Raw genomic sequence first — 11,265 nt, 5'->3', positions numbered from 1 at the left:
TTTTATTATGTATTTATGTGGTACTGGGGATCAAATTCAGGACCTTGCGCTTGCCAGGCAAGCATGTATGCTGCTGAGCTATCTCCCTAGTCCCCCAAAAGTAAGTTTTAGGTGCATAAAAATGTATCCAAACTCACATTTGATACAGATACCCTCCTAACACTGCCTGTCTCTTCACTTTATGGTATAATGATCTGTATCTTTCTCTACTTTCCAATGAATTCTACTTATACTTCTGCACAGCCTATGAATCTTGATTGAATTATTTTAGCAAGGACACAAAGAACGGAAGACCACAAAAGTAAGGGTCTGGTTCCTTGCTGCAGCAGGGCCAGCTTCGTAGTAACACTATTATATGTATTACAAGGAAAAGATACAAATTAGATGTAGCCATAGGGAAGGAGACATAGGGAGGCGGCTATGGGATCCCCAATTTAAAGTTTTTATCATCCTTGGGGAAAGATCTATGAGTGAAAACATGCATGGGGCGCTGCCAACCTAGGGGGTTACCTGAGCTCCAGGGCACAGCTCTTAGAGATCTCTCAGTATGTAGGCATGAATTTCATACCTCGCTAAAGTCAGTCATTAGCTCTACCTTCCCCCACCCCCCAAGATTGGGCTGAAATAACAGATTCCTATCATTTTGGAAATACCAAATGTGTAAAGGATACCAGTCAAGCATCAAGATAAAAGTCAAAACTCTTTGGGTGAGGGCAAATTCCTTAGATATCAAACACATTTCTAAACCAGATGTCATCTAAGAACTACAACAGAATCCCAGCTGCTTTTTAATACACAGTAAGTCCCTCACAAACATTTGGGTTGCAAACAAATCATGGAAGTAGCTTACGTGTTTAAGGTAACTATAAAAGTAAAAATAATTTATAATATTTGTGTGTATATGTGTGTTTGTAATGCTTCACATTGTATCTTTGTGTCAAAGGTGTCTAAGACTGTCAGACTTATATAAATAAACCTGACTCACAAATGTTCCTGAGGCAGAGACTTCACTGTATTATGTGGCGGATTCATACAAGTGGTGTGCTGAGCAGCAGCAGGGTTACTCCGCGCTGCTCTCTTCCCACTGCAGACCTGTGGAGTGCCAAAAGGACAGGGTCTGGAACAAGCTCCTGGGCCTCCAAGTAAGGAAGATGGGAAAGCAGCACTCCAAACTTAGGACATTCTTTAAATTTAAGAATAATGTTCAAAAGGTGCTGAACATAGGGCTGGCCAGACAGCACAGTGGATTAAAGCGCCTGCTTAGGCAGACACAGGAACCCGGCTCGACCCCCCCGCGTGTGCCACCCTCCAGGTGCACTGAAGCAATGATTGAGACTGGGTGGTGCAAGCCTGTAATCCCAGTGCTTGGGAGGCTGAAAACAGGAGGATTATTACAAGTCTGATCTGTGTAGTGAGACCCTGTGGACCCTGTACTAAATACATTTTTTTTTTAAAAAAGAAAAACAAAAAAGGTGCTAACAGTCTTTTAAGGAGAAAAAGGCCTGCTAGATTTTGCTTTTGTTCTCCTTTTCAAAATTAAAATGCTGTTCATTCCACATAAAATCCCTATCTTGGTCACTTTTCTCATTGCTAAGACTAAATACCCAACATCCAAAGATAAAGGAGGAAAGGCTTATTGTCGCTCAGTTTTTAGAAGCTCTAGTCCATAGCTGGCTGGCTCCAGGGTCACCTGGCACATCAGAGATGCTTTGCAGGGGAGAAATACTCTATGCCACGGTAGGGCAGGCAGAAGGCAGCAAAGCAAGCAAACAACAGCAGCAGAGGCAGCAGCCTGCTTCTTCCTTCCCTCCTAAGCTACCCACCATTTGGGTAGTACCACCTCCAACCAGGATGGGCCTTTCCCATTATCCACACCCAGAAATCTGCTAAACCAGTCATTAAACCAATGTAGTACCCATGCGCCCTTAATCCTAGCATCATTCCCTTAATCCCAGCATCACACACCCTAGATCCAGCCAGCTCCAAAAAGCCCCATCTATGACCACAGGACGGAAAGACATTTTGGGGGAACATCTACATAGAAGCTGTAACATTCTGCCCCTGGCCCCTAAAAGGCTCATACACATTCCTTTATGCAAAAGGCATCAGTCTATATCCAAGAGTTGCTAAGGTCCTAACAGTTTTAGCATTACTGAAAAGTCCAAGTCTAAAGTCTCTTCTGACATTTAAGGCAAACGATTAGCTGTAAGCCTCTGTACAAATGAAAAGATAAACATTTCCAACATTCTATAGTGCAAGATAGGCATTTCCACTCCAAAAATTATAAGGGAGATAGAAAGAAATGGAACCAAAGCAAATCTAAAACCCAGCCCCAAATCAAGTCCTACAGTTCTGTGTCCAGTGTCCAGTGTCCAGTGTCCAGGTTAGGTTGTGGCACAATGTGAACTCCAAAGAGCTTGGGCAGCTTTGGCTTTATGGTACTGCTGGTAACTGTAGCTCCCACAGCTGCTGTCTTGGTCCAGTTCTGCTCCCTCCTTATAGTCTTCCTCAGATAACCCATGTTTCTGGCTTTTCCAACCTTCTGGGATTCTCTACTGTACTTTCAGCTTTATTCTTAAAGCAGCTTAAGCTGTCCTCTCAGGGGTTTACTACCTGGGCTTCCAGGCCTTCTTTTGAAATCTGGATGGAAGTCTTCCTAACATCATAACTCTTGTATTCCGCATGCACCAAGGGGGCTGGGGAGATGGCTCAGTGGAATAAATGCTTCCCTGACAAGTGCAAGGGCCTGAGTTCAATCCCCAGTTCTGAAAAAAAAAAAAAAAAAAACTAGCTAAGATTGTATGAATATCTGATGTCCCTAAAACCAGCACCACGTAGATGATGGCAAAATTTGCTACCAGCTGGAAGCAAGGCTTCTTTCTCTCTTGGGTGTGGGAATCGAGTTCCTGGATTGTGGAGCACAGTGAACCCAACCTGAGGAACAAGTTCTTTAGGCTGCTGCCACTGTGAAACACGATGCTTTGGGGCTTCAAAGGATGGAGTCTGGCTGGCTCTTGTGACGTCCTAAAGCCATCTTTTTCTATTGTACTCTTTCTTTCCCACAACCACATTCACCTCTGCTCAATCTTTGCAGCCCTAGCTTTACTGAAGCTTCTTTTCTGGACAAAATCAAAATGTTTTGAATCACTCTGCTGGGCTCTTTGCTCTTGACTCTCAGTATAAATCTGGCTAAAAGCTCCCAACCATGCTACCATCTCAACATTAGACTGCCTTGAAATTTCTTCTGCAATATTAATTAGTCTACCCACCTTAATCTCAGCTTCAGGCAAAGTCTCAGCAAAATTCAGATAAATTTTCTTTTTTTATCATTTATTTATTTATTTGGTGTATAGGGTCTTGCTACACAGCTCCAACTCCTAGTAATCCTTCTGTCTCAACCTCCCCAAGACTGGAATTACAGGCATGTGCCACCATGTCTGGTTTTGGTGGCCAGTTCAGCACAGGGCTGGCAGGGCATGTGGTACCAGGGATTGAACTTGGGTCCTTATGTTTGCCAGGTGGGTGCTTAGACTGTTAAGCTATCTTTCCAGCTGCAGACAAATTTTCTACCAAAGTATAATACAAATGGTTTAGAATTCAACAGCCAATGTAGTCCTTGTTCCTAATTAAAATCTCTTGAGCCTGGTCTTTACTGGCTACATTTCTATCAGCATTCTATTCTACTGAACTCAGACCAGAATCTCCCATCAAGTAAAGTTTAAAGTATTCTAGGACTGCTCCTTCAGCAGCATCTCCAAACTTTCTACAAACTACTTCCAAAGGCTTCTGAACCACATGGTTAAGTAGTGTCAAAGCAATGACCCCACTCCTGGCAACAAAATCAATCAGTGCTTACTAGAGAAACAGATTTAATGCAAAATATGCAAATATGTAAGAATTTACAAGATTGATTTATAAGGGCTGCCTGTACAGTCAGGTGTGCAAGAGAGCTGTCTGTGCCCTAGAGATATGAAGGGTCTATCTGGAGGGCTGAAGCTCAAAGTAGTATCCTGTGAGAGTCCATATCAGGAGGCCAAAGGGTCTGCAATGGAAAGCTGAAGGCTCTATGCTAAAGGCTGAAGACTCTTTGCTGCAAGCCAGGAGATGACATCCAAGGTGAAAGTGAAGACTGGAGGGCGGCTGAAGAAATACAATCAAGCCTTCAAGCCTTTTGTGTTTCCCTTTTATATCATTCAGGTACTGAGCCTGTTGGCTGCTGTCACTCATACCCAGTAAGTCCCAGAAAAATCTTCATTAACTCTTTCAACCACACCCAGCACTATATTGACCCAATTTAGTTGGTATTTTCTTACTCAAATTGGAACAATCAGTTAAGTATCATAATTCCTAAGCAACAAAAATCTTGTACACACCAACCACTGATAACCCTATGTATTTTCTTTTCTTTTTTTTCTTTTTTGTATTTTGGGGAAGGGTATACAGGGTGCTCAGGGTCTCACTACTAGATCAGACTCATAGTGATACACCTGTTTATAGCCTCCCAAGAGCTGGGATTACAGGTGCTCACCTCCACGCCCAGTCTCAATTGCCATCTCAGCACGCCTGGGAGGCAGGGCCAGCAGGGCAGGCCTGGTAGGCACTTTAATTCTCTGAGCTATTTGGCCGGCTCTTCCCTATGTATTTTCTTCTGTTTTTTTCTTGTACTTTCCTTTATTACAAATAGCATAACAAAGACTTATAGGCTGATTTTGCTAAAAAGCACTGACTGACTCTTGGGTCTGCAGATTCCCAAATGGATGGCTAAGATCTGAAAAAAAAAATCTGACATCTTTACTCTCATTTTGATCTGTCCTTTAAATCATTATCTCTGCAGCCAATAGGAATCACAGGCCTGATAGATAAACATCTTATGATGAGAAGAAAGTATTCACCTAGGCCCCAATGACTTTATCAAGACAAAGCTCTGACTGACCAGCCTGCTGTAATGATCAACCAGCCCACAGGTGGAATCTTGGAGCTCTTGTTAGCACTCCCTGCCAAGAAAATGTTCTGCTAAGAAGACCCCTGTCTTCCCAGGATAGCGATTCTGAATAAATTTCCTGCCTCTGTACTCCCACCTCTGTTAGTAGAAATTGCTCCAAGAACATCACACATAATAGTTAAGCACTCTACCACTGAGCTGTACCCCCAGCCCTACTTTCCTGCCTTTTATCATTACTTTTTCTATTTGGCATATGGCAAATGTCCAGACTTGATTTACTGGGACTCCCTGAAGCGTCAGGATCCTCCTCTGGCAAAAATAGCTTGTTAATTATTTCTTGCTTTCCTTTATCAAAGACTTACTGTATAAAAACTAGATAACAAATGTCTGGTCACACATATTAATCTAGATTATAAATAAGCTCTTTATGAGTATCTGTTTGCATTCTAGGAAAGGAGCAAAAAAGCACAAGTTACATATGCTATGATCAGATCTATATAGACTCTAAGGACAAAGCCATGTCATTTAAAGAAGTATATTCTCCTTTATCAAAGACAGATGGATTTTTTTTTTTGACAGATGGATTTTATTACAAAAATCTTCCCAAATAGAAAAATACAGGGTAAAGAAGAAATGTTGCTAATTTCACATAAACTCATCCAGAAAGCAGAAAAAAAAAAAAAATTCCGATGTATTTTCTTAAGCTAGCATGTAACTAACATTATAAGAAAATAGCTGAACATGGTGTATGCCTGTAATTCCAGCACTTGGGAAGTTGAGGTAGGAGGATCATCATGAGTATAAGGCCAACCTAGGCTACATAAGTGAGTTCAAGGACAGCTTGAACTGCATAGTGAGAACCTGCCTCAAAAAGAAAACTAGTTTCCTAAACAGGATAAATTTCACAGGTATGATAATAAAGTTAATAAAAAAAAGCATGCTGAAATAACCTGATGTTAATCAATGTTATTTTTATATTGGTCCTACCTTAAAAGGGAAGTAACTGAAATGAAACAATTCTTCTGTCTTTAGTTTTTTTTCTATCTATAAAATCAAACTCCATTGCTGTGCTCAATGAGTCCTATTTAATGAAATGAGGTGTAACTTGATTTTAAAATTACAAATAAAGCCAATCAAATTTTAAACTCAATTGCTGTCCTTCAACAAGATCAATATTCTACATATGAATGCAGAAACAAAGATATTTTAAACTATGTTAGCAAACTGCTATCAAAAAAAGATAATGTATCTTGACAAAGTATGGTTTACCTCAGGAATACAAGGATGATTTAAGATTCTGCATGTGTCTCCGGTGCTCTACAGACACACTGCCAGCCTCTGAGTCCCCAGAGGGGACTGCCTCTGCTCTATTACCAAAATGTCGCTTTCTAACAAGCTGACTCTGCACAAGCTGGAAGTAAAGGGGAAGCGAGTAGTGATGAGAGTGGATTTCAATGTTCCTATGAAAAATAACCAGATAACCAACAACCAAAGAATCAAGGCTGCTGTCCCAAGTATCAAATTCTGCTTGGACAATGGAGCCCAATCAGTTGTCCTTATGAGCCACCTGGGCCGGCCAGATGGTGTCCCAATGCCTTACTAGTACTCCTTACAGCCAGTTGCTGTACAACTCAAATCTTTGCTGGGTGAGGATGTTCTATTCTTGAAGGACTGTGTGGGCCCAGAAGTAAAGAAAGCCTGTGCTGACCCATCAGTTGGGTCTGTCATCCTGCTGGAGAACCTTTGCTTTCATGTAGAGGAGGAAGGGAAGGGAAAAGATGCTTCTGGGAATAAGATTAAAGCTTAGCCGGTCATAATAGATGCTTTCCAAGCCTCACTTTCCAAGCTAGGGGATGTCTATGTCAATGATGCTTTCGGCACTGCACACCAAGCCCACAGCTCTATGGTGGGAGTCAATCTGCCAAAGAAGGCCAGTGGATTTTTGATGAAGGAGCTGAACTATTTTGCTGAGGCCTTGGAGAACCCAGAGCGACCCTTCCTGGCCATCTTGGGCAGAGTTAAAGTTGCAGATAAAATCCAGTTGATCAATAATATGCTGGACAAAGTCAATGAGATGATTACTGGTGGTGGAATGGCTTTTACCTTCCTTAAAGTGCTCAACAATATGGAAATTGGCACTTCTCTGTTTGATGAATAGGGATCCAAGATTGTTAAAGACCTGATGGCCAAAGCTGAGAAGAATGGTGTGAAGATTACTTTGCCTGTTGACTTTGTCACTGCTGACAAGTTTGACAAGAATGCCAAGACTGGCCAAGCCACTGTGGCCTCTGGCATACCTGCTGGATGGATGGGCTTGGACTGTGGTCCTGAGAGCAGCAAGAAGTATGCCAAGGCTGTTGGCCACACCAAGCAGATTGTGTGGAATGGACCTGTGGGGGTATTTGAATGGGAAGCTTTCGCCAAGGGAACCAAAGCCCTCATGGATGAGGCGGTGAAGGCCACATTGATGAGGTGGTGAAGGCCATCATAGGGGGAGGAAACACTGCTACCTACTGTGCCAAATGGAACACAGAGGATAAAGTCAGCCATGTGAGCACTGGAGGTGGTGCCAGTTTAAAGCTCCTAGAAGGTAAAGTCCTGCCTGGAGTGGATGCTCTCAGCAGTATTTAGTGCTTTCCTGCCTTGTGGTTCCTGTGCACAACCCCTAAGACAAAATAGTATTTTCTGCATCTCCACATGGCATTAGCTAAAAATTTCCTCCACACTGAGATTCAGCTAATGGCCAAGGGATGCAGCATCAGTAACCCTTAAAGAGTTATACTACATCTCAGCTGATGTTTACTGCACCCTGGACTTGACTACATTCTTCAAGTTGCCACTTAAGTTTCTTAGTGACTAAATCATTGTGCATTCTAGAATGTATCTATAGTTGCCTGTTAAAAGAAAGTGAGCTGTGTTTCAAGTAGCTTATTCTAATTGGCCTTGTCATTGTTCATTACTCAGCATGGACATAAAATGAAACTCCAGTTGTAGGGAGGGAGAAGTTGATGATCTATTCAATAAAAAATAGAAGTGTTTACCCAAACTGGAGGGAAAAAAAAAAAGGATGATTTAAGGTGAACATATTTACTATCTGATTCTACATAGAAAGTTTGCTTGATCCTTTAACAAGATAAAGAGAAAAGCCATTAAAATCATTTACACAGATGCTACAAAAGCATTTGACAGAATTTAGTATCTTACCCATGTTAAAAAAAAAAAAAAAAAAAATCATCCTTCTTTAAGTGCCTGCTTAACCAAAGCAGTCAGGCTCAGAATGCTGTGGTTAGATTCCCAGATCCTCAAGCCAAACCAGACCTGCACTGAAGGCATCCTGAGGCCACACACAAAAAAAAAAAAAAAAAATCAGCAAACAAGGCATACTTCTCCAATCTGAAAAAAGGCATCTACAAAAGATATAAAATTAATACACTAATTTAGCATTATTATGTAGTCAGATAATGAAGATAAAACATAAATGTTGAAAAAGGAGAAATGTCTCTACTCGTAGGCATGAGTAACTACAGAGAAAATTCTAAGGAATTACTACTTTCAACCAGGTGGTCAACATCAACACAAGTGCTGATGTTGGCACAAGGAACAGTTATGTTGGCCATATGTGTCCTATATAGTGATGAAAGTGGTGCCTTATCTCTAGGATCTTCTTCCTCAGAAACCCAGGACCTCAGTCTAATCCAGGTGAAAATATTAGACAATTCCTAATTGACAGTTTACAAAATATCTGAACAATAAGTGTCAAAACCGTCAGGTGGTCAAAAACCAGGACAGTTAAAAATTGTCATAGTCATTAACTAAATGTTATGTGACATCATAGATGGGATCCTAGAACAGAGAATGGATATAGGTAAAAAGATTAAAAAACAAAACAAAACAAAAAAACACAATGGACTTTTGTTAATAATAATGCATTAATACTGACTGATGGTGTGACAAATGTGCCCTATAATCCATTAACAATAGGAGAAATTTAGAGAGATATAGAGTACCTAGGGACTCAGCTATATTTACTATTTTTCTGTAAATCTAAAGCTATTCTATAATAAAGGGTTTTTTGTTTTGCTTTGCTTTGCTTTTAAATCCTAAGGAAGCTGGGCAAGGTGGCATACACTCATAATCCCAGCACCCTGGGAGGCTGGCCCAAAAGGATCACAGGTCTGAGTCTAGTTTGAACAATTTAGTGAGGTCTTGAATAAAAAATAAAAAATGGCTTTTACTTTTCACAGTGAGAAAGTCCTGGTTCTGGGCTTCAACCACCCCACATATACTACAAAAGAAAGGAAGCATCACTAAACTCAAATAAGAACAAAAACAACTAAAATCAGGTGTTTTTTTCCAGGCTTCAGAATATAAAATACAGAAAAATAACTGTTTATTTTAGCAGCAAATAAGTGGAAATAAAATTTTAAAAGTTCCAAACAAATCAGCAAAAAAAAAAAAATGCTTAGAAATGTTTAACACACACATTTTGTATTATCTCTTTAATGAAAACTATAAAAGCACTGCTGAAATGTTTTTTTAAAAACCCTAAATAAAAGAGAATATTACCATATTTATGAATTGAACCAATATTATTGTGTTCTCTCCAAATTGATATTCAGTATATTAAACAAGCTTTGTTGTTTAATTAATAGAAGTTGATAAGCTGGTTCTACATATTTATTCATTTACTCAAGTACATCAGGACTGTGTCAAGTTTTTGGATAATACAAATAGAGATACTATGAATGTATGTACAAATTTTAACTTTTTCTGAGCCAATAGCTTTTTTTATGTGGACATCAAACCACAGCATCTAAACCACTTATCAATATTCTTGCTAGCCTAAGGAAATAGAGAAAACAGATGGTAAAAATAATAAAAAAAAGAAAACAGATAGTGAAAATTAAAAAGTAAATAAAAATGGCCATAGTTAATATGGAGAATATAGTGATATTGGTATATTTTTAATTTGGGTAACAATTTGTACTGACATAATACTTAGGAAAAAATCTTCACATATTGAACATGAATATTTCAACTTTCTGACCCAATTCTCATTCCTAAACTTTCTATTGTTTTTGGGTTTTGTTTTGGCTTTGGTATTACTAGGGATGGAACCTAATGCTTTCACAATGAACCACATCCCAGCTCTTCTTATTTTCAGATAGAGTCTTGCTAAATTGTTCCTGCTTTGGCCTTCCAGAGTCCTGAGATTACAGGCATCTACCACAGCACCAAGCTTCATTCCTAAACTTTTTTTTTTAAATGTGTTAAAATAATTTAATTTCCCTGTGTATTTCTGCCCACATGAGAAATCAAGATATGTACTTTACAATATTTACTTGTTTTGAAACATTCAAGTCAATCAGATGGCAAAAGTACAGTTCAATCATATATAAATATATATGGCAGGCGACATAGTTCAGAGGTCTAAAGCACCTGCTTAGGCAAACTTAGGCAAAGCTCAGTGACCACGGTTCGATCCCCAGCTCCCCAAGGGCAGGCTGGACTGGCCACAAAAATAAATAAATAAAAAAAATACATAATTAAATAAAATGTCTTTACAAGATAAAAAGTAATCTTTCACAACACAATAAATTTCAATCACTGAATATTAACTCTAGATGATTTCAATTTTTGGTTTCAAAAATCTGGACATAGTAAGAGTTGGCAGAGTTTTCATATTTTTATGTCTTTCTTGCTTCCACTACTGGTTACACTGTTTACAAATGATGGCAGAGGTACTCCTGCAGGACTTAGGAGCCTTGAGGTGGTCAAAAAGCTGGGAATTCACTATGGCAGACTATACAGCAGATAAGAACATCACTCTGTATTTGCGGCTCAGCAGATACTTGGACAGATTTCTTTCCTAACTTTGGTTTTCTTTCCTTTGAGTTTAGGAATATCTATAGCTTCACTTTTTGGATGATCCATACTTCAATGGTCTCTGTGACACTGGCATTTTCTAGATTACCTTCTGATTCTTTGGCATTATCTTGATTTAAATTAGTATCTCAGGGCCGGCCAGATAGCTCAGTGGAGTAAAGCGCCTGCTTAGGCAGAACTCAGTGGCTGAGGTTCTAGCTCTGGAGTGCTGTGCCGGCCCCGCCCCTGGGGCATACCAAAACAGCCATTGAAACTGGGCATGGTGGTGTGCATCATCCCAATGGTTGGGAGGCTGAAAACAAGAAAATCGCTGAGCATCCCAGGGATGCGAGGATGGTTCAACATTCGAAAATCTATAAATGTAATACACTATATCAATAGAGTGAAAACTAAAAACCACATGATCCTCTCCACTGATGCAGAAAAGGCTTTTGACA

The 11,265-nt window shown here is 39.8% G+C and overlaps 1 protein-coding gene and 1 pseudogene across 3 annotated transcripts in view; one reads left to right on the top strand and one right to left on the bottom strand.

The window, feature by feature from the left end:
- The window catches only part of Eef1akmt1 (EEF1A lysine methyltransferase 1), a 44,293-nt gene that overhangs the window by 13,944 nt on the left and 19,084 nt on the right, over positions 1-11,265 (bottom strand). The window contains exon 1 of one of the 3 annotated variants that reach the window (XM_023699192.1): positions 986-1,048. The exons of the other annotated variants lie outside the window; for them this stretch is intronic. The gene's annotated coding sequence lies outside the window, so the exon portion shown is untranslated. Of the gene's footprint in view, positions 1-985; positions 1,049-11,265 lie in introns of those variants that run through there. 3 annotated transcript variants of the gene reach the window in all.
- Positions 6,321-7,573, top strand: LOC101563445 (annotated as a pseudogene).

This window comes from Octodon degus, unplaced genomic scaffold, assembly GCF_000260255.1.
Source record: "Octodon degus isolate 3935 unplaced genomic scaffold, OctDeg1.0 scaffold00111, whole genome shotgun sequence".
NCBI classification, from domain to species: Eukaryota; Metazoa; Chordata; class Mammalia; order Rodentia; family Octodontidae; genus Octodon; species Octodon degus.
Note: the sequence above shows the minus strand (reverse complement) of the source record. Positions and strands in the feature narration are given on the sequence as shown.